General features: G+C 41.4%; 2 non-coding genes across 2 annotated transcripts; both read left to right on the forward strand.

Annotated features, from left to right (window-relative positions):
- Window positions 1-7,197: 7,197 nt before the first annotated feature.
- TRNAD-GUC (transfer RNA aspartic acid (anticodon GUC)) lies at window positions 7,198-7,269 on the forward strand. Its single transcript has one exon. It is a non-coding gene; the product is annotated as a tRNA-Asp (tRNA).
- A 635-nt stretch (window positions 7,270-7,904) lies between these two features.
- TRNAD-GUC (transfer RNA aspartic acid (anticodon GUC)) lies at window positions 7,905-7,976 on the forward strand. Its single transcript has one exon. It is a non-coding gene; the product is annotated as a tRNA-Asp (tRNA).
- The last annotated feature ends 13,558 nt before the right edge of the window (window positions 7,977-21,534 follow it).

Genomic DNA, 21,534 nt, shown 5'->3' on the forward strand with positions numbered 1-21,534 from the left:
TGTTTTTTTGTGTGTCTGGCGGCCATCTTTGGGCTACATTGGGCTACATTGGGCTTCATTATGCTACATTCGGCTAATTAGCAAATAGCTCATCGCAAACTAGGAATGGTAAAGAATCGCTATTTATTCCTTAAAGTTCGCTATTTAGGAAATGCAAATAATTTTGATGATACATATGGCGGTTCATCTCTAACAAGATAAGAAGCATAGGGATACATTTATGATGACTGGCGCATCACCAGGGATGTGTTAGTCATTCTGTGCCGCTGTTCCGTCACCTATGGTGTGCTGCATTTACAATGCGGCGCATCATGGGGCAAAAACAGCACAGATGCGTGATGTATCTGTGCCGTAAAGGTGGCGCATTGCTGGAGTTGTATCGCAAGTGTGATGAAGGTCCAGCAAGGGTCGGGGGTGCCCCTGTCGCAGGGTTTCTGTTCTCACACAGAACTGTGGACAGAGGATTGGAACCTCGGCGAATGCATTGCTGGAGTTGTATCGCAAGTGTGATGAAGGTCCAGCAAGGGTCGGGGGTGCCCCTGTCGCAGGGTTTCTGTTCTCACACAGAACTGTGGACAGAGGATTGGAACCTCGGCGAATTAGGGTGTCCCAAAACTCACGTTAGTAATCAAAAACTATTTAGCAAGCTAGGTACAGTGTCACATTGGATATAACAAACTCTCAATGTTTAGACAATCCAGAATATGAACTTATAGTACCTCAGGATACGTGGAACTCATGAACAGTCGGTCGTTATAGATTTCTTAGAAACCAGAACATGGAGTTAAGAAGAACAGATGTGTATTTGAAATGTTTATTTACTAATGCCGTCTTCTCAGGCGTAGTACCTTAGATAATAAAAGTACACATATTATCAGTAGCAAAATTACCAGCATAGTTACTAGTACATAAAAAGCGAATGGTGACAGTATGTTAATATGCTGTAAATGAATAAGAGTTACCAACACTTATAAGCAGCCGCGGGCCGTGGAGGGAGTTACGGTGGGGCAGGGAGGCGGGGAGGGGGAGGGGCAAGGTAGAGAGGGCTCCACCCTGCTTCTCCCCCTCCCCGCCTTCCTGCCCCATCGTAACTCCCTCCACGGCCCGCGGCTGCTTATATCTCACCCTCCCTAATACACATATTATATTATTTGCTAAGAAGGTCTCTTTGTGTTGGTTTAGGGCGTGCCCATACTTTAGTGTCTTAGATTTGAAGGAATCACATCAGCATACACCAGCTCTCTCTTCATGTGAACCGTATCAACTGTTGTGTATGTGTGTTCGGCAAAGCAATATAAAACCCGCCTCATGCCCAGAATTGGCAGAAGTTGCACTTATGTTATGAGTATGAAGTCGTGGAGATCAGACCTCATAACAATTCTGTATCGTGTTGTTCTTGAAACTTTAGCACTCGCTGTACAGATATAGTTTAACAAGTAAAGCAGATAGTAGACCAATAACATATTATTCTCATGTAAACCACGATGAACTACTAGGTGGAAAGCTAAAGCAACAACTAAGTGTCGTGTGCAGAAGTTGCAAAAAAGGAAAAATGGCGTTTAAACCGGTAATGAGCCCATGCTAACTTAACACGGTGTAAAGATATCCAGGACCTAGATGACACCTCCTCATGATCCGGAAACGAACTGAATAAGATAATAGAAGTGCCATCTCATGAGAGCAGATTGCAAGTTTATATGTGGACGGTCCGCAAGGTAAAGCATTAAAAACTAGGAAAATGTAATGCTAAAGAAAAATAAAACAGCCAAGTACTTTATCGAGTCTTAAGCCAATAGGCAAGGTAAATAATAAAAACTTGACAAATAAGTCAATGAATTGTCAATGAAATGCTAGTACTCAGCATATCAAACATGAAAAAGGTCTATGACATAACTGTGTATGCAAAATAAGCTGCAACAGCCTCCAATAGGAAGTCACCGTCTTCATCCGAAAACAGTTCAGCCATCCAATTTAAAAGCGGAAAAGAACATACGTGCTCTCCCAGCACCGGATCCTCTATCACCATCAGAGGACAGCTCGGTGGGTTTTCAAGAAAGCTCTGTTCCAAGAAAGAGTGTGCTGCCGCCAGTAAATTCCAGGGACCAAGTAGTCCATGCATCAATGCCACAGCCATAATCCTTTAGCCAGGACAAACCAACTCGTGAGTAATGATAGGAGTCATCAGCTGATTAAAGTCGACGTCAGGAGAAACCGGTCCGCAGAGACACAAATCAATGGCCCAATCGAAATCACAGGTCAGGCAGTGAAATACAGGCTGGACACAGGTGAAGTAGGAGAACCGAAAAGATAATCCATATGCCGTGCTTAATATCGCCAACGGCATTGTGCCATAATATTCTAGCATGCGATTGCGGAACAGTGTCAGCAGCTGCAGGGTCGGAGGTTGCATAGGAGGGACATCCATATTTAAAAATGTAAAAAAGCACAAGAGCGTCCGCTGGTAATGCAAGTAAAAATGCCAATCCACGAACCTGAGTGCAGAAAATACAATGAAAGGAAGAAGGGATGACTCCAAAGATTTTCTCAAATGAAGTCACGAGACCACTGGTAACAACTTTAAAAAAGTGCACCAGGGACTTTGTGGAGAATGCGTTACAGATAGTCGGAAACATGTTGCTGAAATTGAAAGGCAAATGTTAATTGAAAAAGGTTTTGCACCTCTGTATGGGTGTTCGCTATGTGAAGTACGAAAGTTTCACGGGCCGAACTCAAGGCCACCTCTCTCTGAGACAAAAGAGCTCTTATTCTTGCCATGCCGTTGAAACGTGTCTCAAGGTTGGTATTTGTGGCCAGATTGAAAACTCCCTATGTTCATGTGTGGGAGGAAATAGAACATTTCTGCAGCAAATAACCCGTTCACTTACTGTTACGATAAAAGGAATACTTTTAATTAACTCAGAACAATCTTCATTATTGAGCATCAAATAACTACCATTTTCCAACAACTTGAACGTGGGGATGATAGCAGGAACTGGCGTGCCTTGCAACACGCAAGCCATATTTGGTCGGTGTTTGTTGCATGAACCGTGTAAATGTATGTGCCTACACATTAGTGAATGATCTGGTGTCTCAGTGCATTCCTCTCCATTCAGATAAACTTCTTGATCATCTTTGAAACATCTGTATGTGTATGGAAGCGACCAGACCTCATGAAGAAAACCACTACCTAAAGGTTCATAACGACCTATTGGTATATATTTCATACAATTTGAAAACTTATATAAAGCAAAAGGCAGCGTTATTAAACCGTGGATAAGGCATGTTGCCAAAAAACCCGCAATCCTCTGCTGATGATGTCACTGAGCATGTCATGAATGATGTAATATGTGACATCATCAGCAGTGGATTACGGGTAATGGTATCTCTAGTTTACTCCCTTATAGCTGTCTTTCTTTTAACATAAGTGTCTGTTTCCTTCCCTTATACTTACTGTTTTTGGGTCGCTTCCGGTTCGCGAACTGGGAAGCGAACTAAGAGAAATAGAGGTTGGCACAGTTCCAAATATTGTACCAATTTTTTAATAACGGGGAGGTAGTTCTGAAAAGAACTTTTTTTTTTATTTTTCTGAACATTTTTTTACTGTTTTTGAATTTTTCGGAACAGTTTTATATTTTTTTGGGTTTTTCTTGGAGGGGGCAATGAAAACGATTCATTGTAAAGGGCTCAACAGGAGCAACAAAACAAAAAAAAGAAGTATTTATTATTTTGGGCGTTTCGGACAAACTTGCATATGATAGTCAATAGCTCTGTTGAGCAGAGTGATGCTTCTTTCTCCGTGGGAAAAGAATCCATCGCAAAATGCGCAGATGTGTTTTACATCACCAAATCTCATTTGTATATTTGGCACCATCTCCCTGCCCTCTGGTCCCGTTACTTCCGGTACAACAGATCTTCTGGCCATAATAGGGAGATTATCTAGGTCGTTCCGAAACTGTGCAGCACTGTAGTTGTTAGGATGCCACCTAGTCATATGGCGATGCATTGTGTAGTTTCCGAAACTGTATTTTTTGTCGGTCCCTCTGGACAGTCTATCTTGACATATAAGGCAAGTTACGTATCTTGCATTTACTTTTTTCTGACCTTTGGGAATTTTAAAAAATTGCCAAATGAAGTTTTCTTTCCGGTGAGACGTCCTGGGCTGCTCAGGCAAAAACTGCCTCTCTTCGTGCTCGTCCTCCTGTTCCTCTTCTTCTTCTTCTTGTTGAATTATAACTTGAGCAGGTGGTCCTCTCTTCCTTGGAGGTGGTGGAGGTGGTGGGGAAGCACCAGCTGAAGCTACTAAAGAAGCCATTGCTCAGTGATCACAAAGGGTCTTTCTCTCACAATGATGAAAGTCACAGTGAGGAAAGAAGGAGGGATTTTCATCATTTGGGAAAAACAAGAGTTCTCAACCAATCAAAAGTGTTCATTTTAGATTATATGACCTAGTCTTACATCATTAGGAAACCAAAAGTGAAATGAACCAATGAAAAGTGTTATTACCAAGTCACATGACTTGCTGTGTTTACGTTAAGCGCTTTGCAGGGCCTCCCGGTTTGCTTCCAGAAACCTGCGCTTTGAGACTCGCTTCGCGTACCAGTTCGCTAACGTAGCACGTCATATGACGTATCACGCGACAACGTGAAACGTCATGCGGACGGGAGGCGTCACGATGTTGTTTTCTAACGCGGCACTTGTGGTAAAGAAACGTTTACCGGCTCGCGGTCTATTTCGCGGCATCAAGGTCAGCTAACGGGAAGCTTCCCGATTCGCGAAGCGGGAACGAAGAAAAAAAAATATTTAAAAAAAAAATTATTCATAAACATATAAAATATATTTTTGGATTTAAAGAAGAATACATTTTACAGCTACAGATATTAGCTGTTAAAAAACCAATGAAATTCACTGAAAAAACCATAGGTTATAGACCATATATAGTTAGGAATTAGCATTTACAAAACCTTGAAAATTCACTGAAAAAACCATAGGTTATAGACCATATATAGTTAGGAATTAGCATTTAAAAAACCTTATTTTACTCACACAAAACCATTGAAATTCCATATATAGTTAGTTGCACTAACTATATATCGCGCACCCGCAATCCACTGCTGATGATGTCACATATTACATCATTCATGACATGGTCAGTGACATCACTGATGACATCACTGATGACAACATCCAGTGATTATGTGTTTCTGTAAAGTTTAAATATGTTTTACATATTGAAGAATGAGTGGATGTATAAGTGTCTGAATGAAGGTTTTAGTAGGTGCGTGATTGACTGTATGAGTGAGTGATTAAATGCGTCTTACTGAGTGCACGGGTTAGTGACTAAACTGTCTGAAAGTGTGCATCAGTATGTCTGTTGTTGTGCAAGCTGCTGCATGTGTTGATCAGTAGCTATATAAGTAGCTATATGGGTTATTGATTGGTTGCACAAGTATTTGTATGGGAGACTGAGTGTGTGTATGGCTGGCTGGGAGGTGTGTGACTCTGTGCAGATCAATGTGTACTTGTATCAGTGATTCTATAAGAGAGTAACTATGTGTTAGTATATGTTTCAAAAATGTAAGGTGTTCTGTATTTAACTGTATAGATGAGAAAATGGAAGTGTGATTGATTCTTTTCAGGACTGACTAGGTGTGTGAGTAACTCCATGGATGAGTGGCAGAGTGTGAGTGTCTGTATAGGTGTATGAGTACATATGATAGTGTTGTAAAGATGAGTGATTGTATGTATGAATGATTGTATGAAGTGAATGTGTGTGTAGACATAGGAATCAGTGAGTGCGTATGTAGTAACTAGTATTGGTGTGTCAATGGTTTCAAAAATGATACTCTCTATTTAACACTGGGTGTAACGGAGGTTATATTACAGTGTGAGGAGATGCATTGTATTATCACATGAATGATATCATCAGTGATGTGATCATTGATGTCAAGTGAGATGTCATCAGTGATGTCATTTGAGATGTCATCAGTGATGTCATCAGTGATGTCACTGACCATGTCATGAATGATGTAATATGTGACATCATCAGCAGTGGATTGCGGGTGCGCGATATATAGTTAGTGCAACTAACTATATATGGAATTTCAATGGTTTTGTGTGAGTAAAATAAGGTTTTTTAAATGCTAATTCCTAACTATATATGGTCTATAACCTATGGTTTTTTCAGTGAATATATATATATATATACATATATATATATATATATATATATATATATATATATAATATATATATTGATAGTTAGAAAGATAGCCAGATAGACAGATCGATAGATTGATATTTATTTCAATGAAATAATTTCTTGATAAAACTGATTGTTTTTGGCTAGGAATTTCTGTATTGTAATATTTAGGAAAAAAGATTACTTGTCCTAACCAAAAGCAGCAAATCTGCCTATTACAATACTGTGAATTGATCGAGGGTATGCCTTAACCCCAAGGAGGTGAGCACTGTTTAACTGATGCCAATAAGTCCTCGTTAGTATAGTGGTCAGTATCCCCGCCTGTCACGCAGGAGACCGGGGATCAATTCCCCGACGGGGAGGCGATTCCTTTTATTCACACAATTAAATAAAATGATGCACTTTCTAACATTGTAAAATATATCTGTCATTATCCTTGCCTATTCCGATTGAGAAAAAAGGTTGAATTCACAGATGGACAATATGCTTACTGATGTGTTAACTGAAATTCAGAATATGCTCTGAATATTTCAATATGCACAGGCGTACCATCAAAAACACTTTACATCTGCATTCTCTTGGAAAATGAGATGAAGCAGTGGTGAATCCTAGGCTGCTGTTCCACTCGATTGGCACAATTTACAAGTAGAATGACTGCTTTTGGTTAGTAGTGACCCCTGGTGGCTAATAGTTATAAGCTGCAAATGATAAAGTGAGCTGATTATATATAGATATATATAGATATATATAAATATATATATTGATAGTTAGAAAGATAGCCAGATAGACAGATCGATAGATAGATATTTATTTCAATGAAATAATTTCTTGATAAAACTGATTGTTTTTGGCTAGGAATTTCTGTATTGTAATATTTAGGAAAAAAGATTACTTGTCCTAACCAAAAGCAGCAAATCTGCCTATTACAATACTGTGAATTGATCGAGGGTATGCCTTAACCCCAAGGAGGTGAGCACTGTTTAACGGATGCCAATAAGTCCTCGTTAGTATAGTGATCAGTATCCCCGCCTGTCACGCGGGAGACCGGGGTTCAATTCCCCGACGGGGAGTCGATTAATTTTATTCACACAATTAAATAAAATGATGTACTTTCTATCATTGTAAAATATATCTGTCATTATCCTTGCCTATTCCGATTGAGAAAAAAAGGTTGAATTCACTGATGGCCAAAATGCTTACTGACGTGTTAACTGAAATTCAGAATATGCTCTGAATATTTCAATATGCACAGGCGTACCATCAAAAACACTTTACATCTGCATTTTCTTGGAAAATGAGATGAAGCAGTGGTGAATCCTAGGCTGCTGTTCTACTCGATTGGCACAATTTACAAGTAGAATGACTGCTTTTGGTTACTAGTGACCCCTGGTGGCTAATAGTTATAAGCTGCAAATGGTAAAGTGAGCTGATTATATATATATATATAGATATATATAAATATATATATTGATAGTTAGAAAGATAGCCAGATAGACAGATCGATAGATAGATATTTATTTCAATGAAATAATTTCTTGATAAAACTGATTGTTTTTGGCTAGGAATTTCTGTATTGTAATATTTAGGAAAAAAGATTACTTGTCCTAACCAAAAGCAGCAAATCTGCCTATTACAATACTGTGAATTGATCGAGGGTATGCCTTAACCCCAAGGAGGTGAGCACTGTTTAACTGATGCCAATAAGTCCTCGTTAGTATAGTGGTCAGTATCCCCACCTGTCACGCGGGAGACCGGGGTTCAATTCCCCGACGGGGAGGCGATTCATTTTATTCACACAATTAAATAAAATGATGCACTTTCTAACATTGTAAAATATATCTGTCATTATCCTTGCCTATTCCGATTGAGAAAAAAGGTTGAATTCACAGATGGACAAAATGCTTACTGATGTGTTAACTGAAATTCAGAATATGCTCTGAATATTTCAATATGCACAGGCGTACCATCAAAAACACTTTACATCTGCATTCTCTTGGAAAATGAGATGAAGCAGTGGTGAATCCTAGGCTGCTGTTCCACTCGATTGGCACAATTTACAAGTAGAATGACTGCTTTTGGTTAGTAGTGACCCCTGGTGGCTAATAGTTATAAGCTGCAAATGGTAATGTGAGCTGATTATATATATATATATATATATATATATATATATATATTACCTACTGGCGGTCGCCAGTAGGTATATATAGTTAGGATTTTTTCTCTATGGGTTTTTTGAAAATTCTATGTCTAATAACTTTGGCGTTTGTGGACGGAATTGGCTGAAATTTTCAGGAAAATGGCACATTTTGTTTCTGAGCAGCCCCTGAAAATTGGGGGGGGTTTCGTCCAGGGGGGGTCGAGAAAAAAGGGGGGTCCCAAAACGTGTTTTTAACATTGAGTTTTCCATAGGGCGGTTGGCCTCACTTTTAGCCCGAACGGCTGAATGGATTTGCACGAAACTTGGCAAAATTGTAGGGACTGGTAGCCCGATGTGCCTTTTGTAGGTCTCAATATATGTGCTCCAGTGGATTTTGAGAAATTAACGTTTAAAAAAAGATATATATCTGTAACAGCGGACTGGGCAGCGGCCCAGGACGCGTACTTTTCGCGCAACGGAGCTTTGTGAAGCGAAGCTGATTGGTTCTCCGGCGTCTGTCAACATTCCAAACAGTCCGTAGCGGCCGCCATCTTGTCTCTCGGTAGGATCGAGAGACAAGAGGAGGTCAAAACAAAGGGGGAAATAACTATAAGGGGGCATAGTAGATCCTCGCTGACCCCCTAGGTTTGATGTGGAGGTTTTAAAAGGGCCCCGCGGGGCAAAAAAAAATAATAATAATAATAATCGAACGGCTGAATGGATTTGCACGAAACTTGGCAAAATTGTAGGGACTGGTAGCCCGATGTGCCTTTGCTAGGTCTCAATATATGTGCTTCAGTGGATTTTGAGAAATTAACGTTCAAAAAAAGATTTATATCTGTAACAGCGCACCGCTTCGCGTACTTTTCGCGTTACGGAGCTTTGCGAAGCGAAGCTGATTGGCTCTCCGGTGTCTGTAAACATTCCAAACAGTACGTAGCGGCCGCCATCTTGTCTCTCGGTAGGATCGAGAGACAAGAGGAGGCCAAAGCGAAGGGGCAAATGACCATAAGGGGGCATAGTAGATCCTCGCTGACCCCCTAGGTTTGATGTGGAGGTTTTAAAAGGGCCCCGCGGGGCAAAAAAAAAAATAATAATAATAATCGAACGGCTGATGACCATAAGGGGGCATAGTAGATCCTCGCTGACCCCCTAGGTTTGATGTGGAGGTTTTAAAAGGGCCCCGCGGGGCAAAAAAAAATAATAATAATAATAATCGAACGGCTGAATGGATTTGCACGAAACTTGGTAAAATATTAGGGACTGGTAGCCCGATGTGCCTTTGCTATGTCTCAATATATGTGCTTCAGTGCATTTTGAGAAATTAACGTTCAAAAACAAGATATATATCTGTAACAGCGCTCCGCTTCGCGGAGATAAAATTATATGTGTATTACCTAGCTGTTGCTAACACCAGTTAGCGACGGCTAGTAGGAGATAGCGACCATCTTGGGTCCCACTTTGCATGTGAGTGATATTTATCACTAATGACATGCAAAGTGGGCATGCCAAGATGTTAGCGACTGGAAACAGTCGCTAACATCGCTATCTCCTATTATCAACTTTTGGAAATATTCGAGATAAGCGCGAATATCTCCAAAAAGTAACAGCTGCCCTGAGCAGTTCTTAGCCATGTTATCCAATGGGAGGTGGATAACATGGCTAAGAGCATTAGCTCGGTAATGCATGAATATCGCGGAGTTTTCAGCGACATTAATGCATTGCGCTCGTTTTTTATCGTATTTGCGATAAACCTTGATAATAGCAAGGTTTATCTGCGATAATTTCTGACGGTAAAAAAATCTTTGCAATGCATCGTTAGGGATAAATATCGCTTAACTTTGGTAATATGCCCCAACGTCTGTTAACGTTCGATTCGAAGGAAATCAGGAATTGTTGAAAAACATTGTGTGCGCCATCTTGTCTTTTTTCAAATGCCACACTTTTGTCGTGCACGGCAGCCATTTTAGATGCCTTGACCAGATCCACTCTGTGAACGCTGTCGATCCTTACCATGGCTCCCCACCCTCGCAAGCATCTCCCCCAGGCAGTGGTCACCCCCGCTCTCTGTTTTATGCATGGGTAATAAACCTCCCCCCATCTGCGCTGTTCTTCCCTGAGAATCACACCCTGTGCCCGCCCGACACCTCCCTTTCGCCCTATTCACTACCGCACCCTCTGACACTCCTTTTCCTCTGTGTCCGATTGTCCAGGCCGGTCCTAGGCTATCAGCTAGCCCTGCAGATGTAGTTTATGGCCACAGCTGTAAAGAATCACCCGTCTTCAAAGGAGTTATAGTAGATCAAGGCCCACACTCGATGAGATCCGTCACAGCAGAAGCGTTGCTATTATCTGAAAACCATCCTGTATTGTGATTGGGGAGGGGACCGAGCGTGAAGCGGAAGATTCCAGGGATGACTCTTTGTACATCAAAGTTTTTACAATTATGTGTCACATTAAAAATATATAGCACTCCGACAAAGTAGTAAGATTATAAAACTTTAATAATTTATAAATATATACAAGAAAACAAAAATAGTAATAACATATAAACATTTTTAGAGAAAAACAACGAAGTAGCGGTCGGCTGTGCGAATAGTCCCAACGCAGCACAACGTCCAGATTTCCGGCGTGGGGCGTCGCGGGGGGTGGGTGATCAGTAGCAAACTGTTGTGCGAATAGTTCCAAGGCAGCAGAACGCGCCGAAATCTAGATGACACAAAAGTGATGTCTAGTAAGTTGCCACCCAGCAAATAACGGCGTGGGGCGTCGCGGGGGGTGGGTCATCAGTAGCAAACTGTTGTGCGAATAGTTCCAAGGCAGCAGAACGATGGCACCAAGGTGATGTCCAGTAAGTTGCCGCACTGGTTTTGGTATCCTACAATGCTGCTCCGAATAACGGCGTGGGGCGCCCCGGGGGAGGCGGCGTGAACGGGCCTCTCCAGGTGGAGTGTCATCTGTTGTAGTGGGGCGCCCCTTTACCGTTTCAGTTGCCATTCCGTCCGCTTTTGGTCCACTGTGTCAAAATCCGCCATTCAGCTGAGTTGCGCCCACTCTTGCGGTGCAGCGATAGGCGGCTGCCACAGGACTCTCAAAATGGCGGCAGGCTGTTTCCTTTTTGGGCCTGGTCCACTGAAATGGCCCTGGGACACCTTGGAAATCGGACGCTTGTCTGCTAGGTCTTGGACCCCATTCTCGAAAGCGTCCCCTCCGCCTTGAGAATTCATCAAAAGTTTTGGGGGCCCCGACTCCTGCAGGCTTCTGGTGGGGAGCGGCTGCCATGATTGCTCGCGGAATGACCACGACGGAGCTACGAGATGGTGGTGCTCTCATGGTGACGCCAGCTTCAGTCTGAAACATCCAGAAACAAGGTGGGGCTTTCATCGTTTGGGGGGAAAAAAAAGTTTTCATCCAATGAAAAGTGTTGTTTTTAGGTCATATGATCAAGCCTTCCATCATTAGGAAACCAAAAGTAAAATGAACCAATGAAAAGTTTTATAAAGAAGTCACATGACCTGTTATGCGGCATAGGGTATAAAATGTGGAGAAAATACGTTGGCACGTGAGGCGGTGTCAGTAGCGGACCGATGTGCGAATAGGCCGAAGGCAACACAACGCGCCAAGATCCGGATGGCATCGAGGTGGTGTCATAGTTGAGAGTTCTGAGCAGCGGTTGTAACACTGTCTGAAGCTTATTTGCAGCTGCTGCAGCTTCACTACGCGCGAAGATCCGGATGGCACCGAGGTGGTGTGTAGGAAGTTGCCGCACTGGTGTGGCCATCCTACAATGCTGAAAGTCGGCGTGGGGCGCCCCGTTGGCCTGTGAGTTTGCGTCAGTAGCGGACCGATGTGCGAATAGGCCGAAGGCAGCACAACGCGCCAAGATCCGGATGGCACCGAGGTGGTGTCTAGTAAGTTGTCGCACTTCTGTGGCCATCCTACAATGTTGAAAGTCGGCGTGGGGCGCCCCGTTGGCCTGTGAGATGGTGTCAGTAGCGGACTGATGTGTGAATGGGGCTAAAGGCAGCGCAACAATATTTTCTACTATATTTCCGGTGTAGAAGAGACCACAAGGCGCTGAGATGCCAAGATCCGGATGGCACCGAGGTGGTGTCTTGCAAGTTGTGGTACTGGTGTGGCCATCCTACAATGCTGAAAGTCGGCGTGGGGCGCCCCGTTGGCCTGTGAGATGGCGTCAGTAGCGGACCGATGTGCGAATAGGCCGAAGGCAGCACAACAATATTTTCTGACTGACACCACAAGGCGCTGAGATGCCAAGATCCGGATGGCACCGAGGTGATGTCTAAGTTGCGGACTGGTGTGCGAATGGGGCCAAAGGCAGCGTAACAATATTTTTTGTATGGAAGATACCACTAGGCGTTGAGATGCCAAGATTCGGATGGCACTGAGGTGATGTCTAGCAAGTTGGTGTGGTCATCCTACAATGCTGAAACTCGGCGTGGGTCACCCCATTAGCCTGTGAGATGGCGTCAGTAGCGGACCGATGTGCGAATAGGCCGAAGGCAGCACAACGCGCCAAGATCCGGATGTCACCGTGGTGGTTTCATAGTTGAGAGGCACTTCATCTGCAGTGGGGCGCCGAGATCCGGATGGCACCGAGGTGATGTCTAGCAAGTTGCTGTACTTGTGTGGTCATCCTACAATGCTGAAACTCGGCGTGGGTCGCCCCATTAGCCTGTGAGATAGCAGTTCTTTGGATTTGCGAATAGGCCGAAGGCAGCACAACAATATTTTCTGACTGACACCACAAGGCGCTGAGATGCCAAGATCCGGATGGCACCGAGGTGATGTCTAAGTTGCGGACTGGTGTGCGAATGGGGCCAAAGGCAGCGTAACAATATTTTTTGTATGGAAGATACCACTAGGCGTTGAGATGCCAAGATTCGGATGGCACTGAGGTGATGTCTAGCAAGTTGGTGTGGTCATCCTACAATGCTGAAACTCGGCGTGGGTCACCCCATTAGCCTGTGAGATGGCGTCAGTAGCGGACCGATGTGCGAATAGGCCGAAGGCAGCACAACGCGCCAAGATCCGGATGTCACCGTGGTGGTTTCATAGTTGAGAGGCACTTCATCTGCAGTGGGGCGCCGAGATCCGGATGGCACCGAGGTGATGTCTAGCAAGTTGCTGTACTTGTGTGGTCATCCTACAATGCTGAAACTCGGCGTGGGTCGCCCCATTAGCCTGTGAGATAGCAGTTCTTTGGATTTGCGAATAGGCCGAAGGCAGCACAACAATATTTTCTGACTGACACCACAAGGCGCTGAGATGCCAAGATCCGGATGGCACCGAGGTGATGTCTAAGTTGCGGACTGGTGTGCGAATGGGGCCAAAGGCAGCGTAACAATATTTTTTGTATGGAAGATACCACTAGGCGTTGAGATGCCAAGATTCGGATGGTACTGAGGTGATGTCTAGCAAGTTGCTGTGGTCATCCTACAATGCTGAAACTCGGCGTGGGTCACCCCATTAGCCTGTGAGATGGCGTCAGTAGCGGACCGATGTGCGAATAGGCCGAAGGCAGCACAACGCGCCAAGATCCGGATGTCACCGTGGTGGTTTCATAGTTGAGAGGCACTTCATCTGCAGTGGGGCGCCGAGATCCGGATGGCACCGAGGTGATGTCTAGCAAGTTGCTGTACTTGTGTGGTCATCCTACAATGCTGAAACTCGGCGTGGGTCGCCCCATTAGCCTGTGAGATAGCAGTTCTTTGGATTTGGGCCTGGCTCGTCTGCTGTAGTGGGGCGCCCCTTTACCGTTTCAGTTGCCATTCAGCTGAGTTTCGGCTGCTCTTGATGCTACAGCGACAGGCGGCTGCAACAGGACTCTCAAAATGGCGGCCTGTTCTTTGGATTTGGGCCTGGTCCACTAAAATGGCCCTGGGACACCTTAGAACTCGGACGCTCGATTTTTTTTTCCTTTCCTGTACATGCAAAAAAAGGTAAATGCCCGGTACGTTACACGCTTCATCTGCCACGATGAACTCTCTAGAGGAACCGAAAAAAAATATAGTTGTGGTAACTATACCATGCATCGTCATATGGAGAGGTGGCAACAATTAATTATAGTGCTGCATAAAAGAGAGATTTGGAGGAGAACCCCTGACCTGCTAGTACATTCATCAAAGAAGTGGCACTGAGAGCTTCAGAGGCAAGGGAAACGGTCCCAAATATTTAGAAGAACTTTGGAAAGATTAAAATGACATGTTTAGATTGTGGCAAATTTATTTCATGTGGACATCTGAGTGTTACTCTAATAAATACAGCATATGAACATCATCATAGTCGATGGTTGGTAGAGACATTTTGACTATATCCTGGACCTGCCCGTCCTCGCCCAAAATGGCGCCAGAATAAATGGGACTCGTAACTCCTTGTTGTGTACTGGTTGCAGAACCTTGAAATCACGAGATACGTATGCAGTTTTGAAGCACATGGCGGGCGGGGACGAGAATTGATTGAATATTTCGACATCCCTATTGATATTAAGTTCTGATGTGTTATTGATTACTGTACTGTTGAAAGTTCGAATTAACGTCACCCATGGTACTTGCCCGCAAATGTATATCTAGATAATTTTATTGTAACTGGCCCTGTCGTATTTTAATTATAAAATGTACGTCCACCGATTCCGTAACTGTTAGACACCTTAGTTCTTGCAACCTAATGGCCCGCCCGTTACGTTCCTCTACAGTGTAAATGTCTATTCATCATATACGATTACAGTTTGCTCCGTGGCCGGCCCACGTGGTTATAGGCTCGTATTTGTATAATGAAATTTTCACAATAAAGGTTTTTAAAAGAAAACATGGTAGTAGTATATACATTGGTAAAGTTTTTAATAATAGTCACTGTTTTAGAATCATTAAAAGGCAAGTGAAATAAAGCAGACCAATTACATGAAGGGTAAAAGGTATAATACGAAGGAACGCAGTAAAGATAAATGGTCAAGGGCTGTTGTGTTTTCTATTCCTGCAATATAAAGTGATCGATAAGAATCTCATATTCAGGCGTATCGGCGACTAAGACAGCAGGTCGACCCTCTTTTGCTCAACGGCTCCGTCATGGGACGAAGAAACGCTCTTTTTCTCGAAAAAAGAATATATTTTACTTGCAGGACAGTTGTAAAATTTCCGGGAAAGTACATTAGCCTGGAACATTATAACATATATTTAAGAAAAAATAATGTTCGGAAGTAATGAAAAGCGTAATTTTTAGGTCATATGATCAAGCCTTTCATCATTACAATAAGAAAAGTAAAATGAACCAATGAAAAGTTTTATTAACAAGTCACATGACTTGTTATGCTTACGTTACGCGCTGCGCGCCCCGGATGACTTCCGGATGCGCTAACGCGGCGCGTCATATGACGCATTACGCGACAACGCAGGTACAGAATATAGTCAAAATGTCTCCACCAACCAGCGGTCGGAACACAACCCCTTTCAGCAGGCTAAATAGTTCTGTTAAATGACAACAGAAGGGACAGGCAACAAGAACCATCAGTCAAAGAGGGGAGGGCTAGTTCTTCTCTACCGGGTTACATTGGGGCGCTACCGGAACTGATCGAATTGGTAGTCTACAGTGTTTCTGGATGTTTCAGACTGAAGCTGGGGTTAGCATGAGAGCAGCACCATTTCGTAGCTCCGTCGTGGTCATTCCGCAACCAATCATGGCAGCCGTTCTTTATCGTTATTTTGGGCGGGGTGGGTGGCGGAGCCGAGCTGTTTTGCAGCCATCATTGTGTGGAGTTCAGTTCATCTCACTAGTTTTGTATTTGTCATGAGGGGTTGTTCCTAATGTTTCTATTTTTGCGAGGTCAAAAAGAGATCCCATTAGTGGCCTACTGATTTTGCTCGATTCTTTTTCTTTTTTTTTACACGATTTTTCGTTATCTGCAAAGACTAAACAGAGTATTGCGACTCTGTGTTTGTTTGTAAATAGAGAATGAACCAAAGAGAACTAATTCTAAAACAGTAAATACTTGGATAACAATGAATCAAATGGAGAGAGAAGCAGGCACGACGGATTACAATGGGGGCAAAGACCTGCGTTAACTACCTTTCACTATCTGCAAAGAGAGAGTACTCCTAATAGAAATGAGGGGGGGGGGCACCATTCAAAGCAGATCAGTGTGCATAAACACGAAAATGTTTTCACTTACCACGTACTTGACATTCGACAGCTTATGATATTTGCTATTAAAAAACCATTGAAATTCACTGAAAAAACCATAGGTTATAGACCATATATAGTTAGGAATTAGCATTTACAAAACCTTGAAAATTCACTGAAAAAACCATAGGTTATAGACCATATATAGTTAGGAATTAGCATTTAAAAAACCTTATTTTACTCACACAAAACCATTGAAATTCCATATATAGTTAGTTGCACTAACTATATATCGCGCACCTGCAATCCACTGCTGATGATGTCACATATTACATCATTCATGACATGGTCAGTGACATCACTGATGACATCACTGATGACATCTCAAATGACATCACTGATGACATCACTGATGACAACATCCAGTGACTGTATGTTTCTGTAAAGTTAAAATATGTCTTACATATTGAAGAATGAGTGGATGTATAAGTGTCTGGATGAAGGATTTAGTAGGTGCGTGACTGACTGTATGAGTGAGTGATTAAATGTGTCTCACTGAATGCATGGGTTAGTGACTAAACTGTCTTAATTTGTGCATCATTATGTCTGTTGTGATGTAAACTGCTGCATGTGTTGATCATTAGCTATACGAGAGGCTATATGTGTTATTAATTGGTTGCCCAAGTATTTCTATGGGAGATTGAGTTTGTGTGGGGGTGGCTGGAAGGTGTGTGACTCTGTGCATAGATGTGTGAGCAGTTTATTGACTAGGTGTATGAGTTCAAGAGTGCATGTGGAAACAGCTACATGGGCAGTTGACTGTGTGCATGAGTGTATTGATGAGTGAATGGATATCTCAATGCTACATGTCATAGTAAGTACATATGTAAAACACAGTACATGTGAGAGTTGGCATATATAAATAACTGTGCATGAGAGCCACTGAATGAGTGAGTGGTTGTATCGATCATTGTGAACTTGTATCAGGGATTGTATAAGAGAGTAGATATGTGTTAGTATATGTTTCAATAAGTAAGGTGTGTTTAACTGTATAGTTGAAGAAATGGAGGTGAGATTGTTTCTTTGCATGACTGACTGGGTGTGTGAGTAACTCCATGGATGAGTGGCAGTGTGTGAGTGTCTGTATACACTGAGTGTATCTAAGGTTATATTAGAGTCTGAAGAGGTTTATCGTATTAGCACAAGAATGATGTCAAATGAGATGTCATCAGTGATGTCATCAGTGATGTCATTTGAGATGTCATCAGTGATGTCATCAGTGATGTCACTGACCATGTCATGAATGATGTAATATGTGACATCATCAGCAGTGGATTGCAGGTGCGCGATATATAGTTAGTGCAACTAACTATATATGGAATTTCAATGGTTTTGTGTGAGTAAAATAAGGTTTTTTAAATGCTAATTCCTAACTATATATGGTCTATAACCTATGGTTTTTTCAGTGAATTTTCAAGGTTTTGTAAATGCTAATTCCTAACTATATATGGTCTATAACCTATGGTTTTTTCAGTGAATATATATATATATATATATATATATATATATATACATATATATATATATATATATATATATATATATATATAAATATATATATTGATAGTTAAAAAGATAGCCAGATATACAGATCGATAGATAGATATTTATTTCAATGAAATAATTTCTTGATAAAACTGATTGTTTTTGGCTAGGAATTTCTGTATTGTAATATTTAGGAAAAAAGATTACTTGTCCTAACCAAAAGCAGCAAATCTGCCTATTACAATACTGTGAATTGATCGAGGGTATGCCTTAACCCCAAGGAGGTGAGCACTGTTTAACTGATGCCAATAAGTCCTCGTTAGTATAGTGGTCAGTATCCCCGCCTGTCACACAGGAGACCGGGGATCAATTCCCCGACGGGGAGGCGATTCCTTTTATTCACACAATTAAATAAAATGATGCACTTTCTAACATTGTAAAATATATCTGTCATTATCCTTGCCTATTCCGATTGAGAAAAAAGGTTGAATTCACAGATGGACAAAATGCTTACTGATGTGTTAACTGAAATTCAGAATATGCTCTGAATATTTCAATATGCACAGGCGTACCATCAAAAACACTTTACATCTGCATTCTCTTGGAAAATGAGATGAAGCAGTGGTGAATCCTAGGCTGCTGTTCCACTCGATTGGCACAATTTACAAGTAGAATGACTGCTTTTGGTTAGTAGTGACCCCTGGTGGCTAATAGTTATAAGCTGCAAATGATAAAGTGAGCTGATTATATATATATATATAGATATATATAAATATATATATTGATAGTTAGAAAGATAGCCAGATAGACAGATCGATAGATAGATATTTATTTCAATGAAATAATTTCTTGATAAAACTGATTGTTTTTGGCTAGGAATTTCTGTATTGTAATATTTAGGAAAAAAGATTACTTGTCCTAACCAAAAGCAGCAAATCTGCCTATTACAATACTGTGAATTGATCAAGGGTATGCCTTAACCCCAAGGAGGTGAGCACTGTTTAACTGATGCCAATAAGTCCTCGTTAGTATAGTGGTCAGTATCCCCGCCTGTCACGCAGGAGACCGGGGATCAATTCCCCGACGGGGAGGCGATTCCTTTTATTCACACAATTAAATAAAATGATGCACTTTCTAACATTGTAAAATATATCTGTCATTATCCTTGCCTATTCCGATTGAGAAAAAAGGTTGAATTCACAGATGGGCAAAATGCTTACTGATGTGTTAACTGAAATTCAGAATATGCTCTGAATATTTCAATATGCACAGGCGTACCATCAAAAACACTTTACATCTGCATTCTCTTGGAAAATGAGATGAAGCAGTGGTGAATCCTAGGCTGCTGTTCCACTCGATTGGCACAATTTACAAGTAGAATGACTGCTTTTGGTTAGTAGTGACCCCTGGTGGCTAATAGTTATAAGCTGCAAATGGTAAAGTGAGCTGATTATATATATATATATAGATATATATAAATATATATATTGATAGTTAGAAAGATAGCCAGATAGACAGATCGATAGATAGATATTTATTTCAATGAAATCATTTCTTGATAAAACTGATAGTTTTTGGCTAGGAATTTCTGTATTGTAATATTTAGGAAAAAAGATTACTTGTCCTAACCAAAAGCAGCAAATCTGCCTATTACAATACTGTGAATTGATCGAGGGTATGCCTTAACCCCAAGGAGGTGAGCACTGTTTAACTGATGACTATAAGTCCTCGTTAGTATAGTGGTCAGTATCCCCGCCTGTCACGCAGGAGACCGGGGATCAATTCCCCGACGGGGAGGCGATTCCTTTTATTCACACAATTAAATAAAATGATGCACTTTCTAACATTGTAAAATATATCTGTCATTATCCTTGCCTATTCCGATTGAGAAAAAAGGTTGAATTCACAGATGGACAAAATGCTTACTGATGTGTTAACTGAAATTCAGAATATGCTCTGAATATTTCAATATGCACAGGCGTACCATCAAAAACACTTTACATCTGCGTTCTCTTGGAAAATGAGATGAAGCAGTGGTGAATCCTAGGCTGCTGTTCCACTCGATTGGCACAATTTACAAGTAGAATGACTGCTTTTGGTTAGTAGTGACCCCTGGTGGCTAATAGTTATAAGCTGCAAATGGTAAAGTGAGCTGATTATATATATATATATATAGATATATATAAATATATATATTGATAGTTAGAAAGATAGACAGATAGACAGATCGATAGATAGATATTTATTTCAATGAAATCATTTCTTGATAAAACTGATTGTTTTTGGCTAGGAATTTCTGTATTGTAATATTTAGGAAAAAAGATTACTTGTCCTAACCAAAAGCAGCAAATCTGCCTATTACAATACTGTGAATTGATCGAGGGTATGCCTTAACCCCAAGGAGGTGAGCACTGTTTAACTGATGACTATAAGTCCTCGTTAGTATAGTGGTCAGTATCCCCGCCTGTCACGCAGGAGACCGGGGATCAATTCCCCGACGGGGAGGCGATTCCTTTTATTCACACAATTAAATAAAATGATGCACTTTCTAACATTGTAAAATATATCTGTCATTATCCTTGCCTATTCCGATTGAGAAAAAAGGTTGAATTCACAGATGGACAAAATGCTTACTGATGTGTTAACTGAAATTCAGAATATGCTCTGAATATTTCAATATGCACAGGCGTACCATCAAAAACACTTTACATCTGCGTTCTCTTGGAAAATGAGATGAAGCAGTGGTGAATCCTAGGCTGCTGTTCCACTCGATTGGCACAATTTACAAGTAGAATGACTGCTTTTGGTTAGTAGTGACCCCTGGTGGCTAATAGTTATAAGCTGCAAATGGTAAAGTGAGCTGATTATATATATATATATATAGATATATATAAATATATATATTGATAGTTAGAAAGATAGACAGATAGACAGATCGATAGATAGATATTTATTTCAATGAAATCATTTCTTGATAAAACTGATTGTTTTTGGCTAGGAATTTCTGTATTGTAATATTTAGGAAAAAAGATTACTTGTCCTAACCAAAAGCAGCAAATCTGCCTATTACAATACTGTGAATTGATCGAGGGTATGCCTTAACCCCAAGGAGGTGAGCACTGTTTAACTGATGCCAATAAGTCCTCGTTAGTATAGTGGTCAGTATCCCCGCCTGTCACGCAGGAGTCCGGGGATCAATTCCCCGACGGGGAGGCGATTCCTTTTATTCACACAATTAAATAAAATGATGCACTTTCTAACATTGTGAAATATATCTGTCATTATCCTTGCCTATTCCGATTGAGAAAAAAGGTTGAATTCACAGATGGACAAAATGCTTACTGATGTGTTAACTGAAATTCAGAATATGCTCTGAATATTTCAATATGCACAGGCGTACCATCAAAAACACTTTACATCTGCATTCTCTTGGAAAATGAGATGAAGCAGTGGTGAATCCTAGGCTGCTGTTCCACTCGATTGGCACAATTTACAAGTAGAATGACTGCTTTTGGTT

The sequence above is a fragment of the Lissotriton helveticus genome, chromosome 1_2, assembly GCF_964261635.1.
Source record: "Lissotriton helveticus chromosome 1_2, aLisHel1.1, whole genome shotgun sequence".
NCBI lineage: Eukaryota > Metazoa > Chordata > Amphibia > Caudata > Salamandridae > Lissotriton > Lissotriton helveticus.